Genomic DNA, 1,927 nt, shown 5'->3' on the forward strand with positions numbered 1-1,927 from the left:
AAAGGTCTAGGCATGGCCGTGAGGCCAGCCTCCCAGTGATCTAAGATAGCATAAAAATGAAGATAGCTACCAAAGTCTGATCTAGAAACTAGATGTCCAAAGATGAAAATACAATAGTAAAAGGTCCTACTTATAGAAAACTAGTAGCCTAGGGTGTATAGAGAAGAGTAAAAGACATAAAAATCTACTTCCGGGCCCACTTGGTGTGTGCTTAGGCTGAGCAATGAAGCATTTTCGTGTAGAGACTCTTCTTGGAGTTAAACGCCAGCATTGAAGCATTTTCGTGTAGAGACTCCTCTTGGAGTTAAACGCCAGCTTTGGTGCCAGTTTGGGCGTTTAACTCCCATTCTTGTGCCAGTTCCGGCGTTTAACGCTGGAATTCCTGAGGGTGACTTTGTACGCCGGTTTGGGCCATCAAATCTTGAGCAAAGTATGAACTATCATATATTGCTGGAAAGCCCAGAATATCTACTTTCCAACGCCGTTGAGAGCGCGCCAATTGGGCTTCTGTAGCTCCATAAAATCCACTTCGAGTGCAGGGAGGTCAGAATCCAACAGCATCTGCAGTCCTTTTCAGTCTCTGAATCAGATTTTTGCTCAGGTCCTTCAATTTCAGCCAGAAAATACATGAAATCACAAAAAAACACACAAACCTCATAGTAAAGTCCAGAAAAGTGAATTTTAACTAAAAACTAATAAAAATATACTAAAAACTAACTAGATCATACTAAAAACATACTAAAAACAATGCCAAAAAGAGTACAAATTATCCGCTCATCAATTGCTCCAAGGTACTTAGCAACTTGCTCTTCAGTGACATCTTCGTCCTCTTCAGAGGGAAGAATACTCATCAGAGCTCATGAATGGTAGAAGTAAATCCAATGGAATCTCTATGGTCTCAGTGTGAGCCTCAGATTCCCATGGTTCCTCATTAGGGAACTAATTGGAGGCCAGTGGACGTCCATTAAGGTCTTCCTCAGTGGTGATCACTGCCTCTTTGTCCTCTCCAAATTTGGCTATGTTGATGGCCTTACACTCTCCTTTTGGATTCTCTTCTGTATTGCTTGGAAGAGTACTATGAGGGAGTTCAGTAACTTTCTTACTCAGCTGACCCACTTGTGCCTCCAAGTTTCTAATGGAGGACCTTGTTGTAGTCATGAAACTTTGAGTGGTTTTGATTAGATCAGAGACCATGGTTGCTAAGTCAGAGTGGCTCTGCTTAGAATTCTCTGTCTGTTGCTGAGAAGATGATGGAAAAGGCTTGCCATTTGCTAAACCTGTTTCTTCCACCATTTTTGTTGTTGAAACCTTGTTGAGGTCTCTGTTGATCCTTCCATGAGAGATTTGGATGATTTCTCCATGAAGGATTATAGGTGTTTCCATAGGGTTCTCCTATGTAATTCACCTTTTCCATTGAAGGGTTCTCAGGATCATAAGCTTCTTCTTCAGATGAAGCGTCTTTAGTACTGCCTGGTGTAGCTTGCATTCCAGACAGACTTTAAGAAATCATATTGACTTGCTGAGTCAATCTGAGATAATATGGCATTCAGAGTATCAATCTCAAGAACTCCTTTCTTCTGATTCGTCCCATTGTTCACAGGATTCCTTTCAGAAGTGTACATGAATTGGTTATTTGCAACCATTTTAATGAGTTCTTGAGCTTCTGCAGGTGTCTTCTTCAGATGAAGAGATCCTCCAGCAGAGCTATCCAATGACATCTTGGACAGTTCAGACAGACTATCGTAGAAGATACATATGATGCTCCATTCAGAAAGCATGTCAGAAGGACACTTTCTGATCAATTGTTTGTATCTTTCCCAAGCTTCATAGAGGGATTCACCTTCCTTCTGTCTGAAGGTTTGGACTTCCACTCTAAGCTTACTCAATTTTTGAGGTGGAAAGAACTTTGCCAAAAAGGCATTGACTA

At 41.3% G+C, this 1,927-nt stretch overlaps 1 non-coding gene across 1 annotated transcript; it reads left to right on the plus strand.

Annotated features, from left to right (window-relative positions):
- The first annotated feature begins 1,772 nt into the window (after positions 1–1,772).
- On the plus strand, positions 1,773–1,880 carry LOC127747256 (small nucleolar RNA R71). Its single transcript, XR_008009058.1, has one exon. It is a non-coding gene; the product is annotated as a small nucleolar RNA R71 (small nucleolar RNA).
- Positions 1,881–1,927: the final 47 nt, after the last annotated feature.

The sequence above is a fragment of the Arachis duranensis genome, chromosome 4 (assembly GCF_000817695.3).
Source record: "Arachis duranensis cultivar V14167 chromosome 4, aradu.V14167.gnm2.J7QH, whole genome shotgun sequence".
NCBI classification, from domain to species: domain Eukaryota; kingdom Viridiplantae; phylum Streptophyta; class Magnoliopsida; order Fabales; family Fabaceae; genus Arachis; species Arachis duranensis.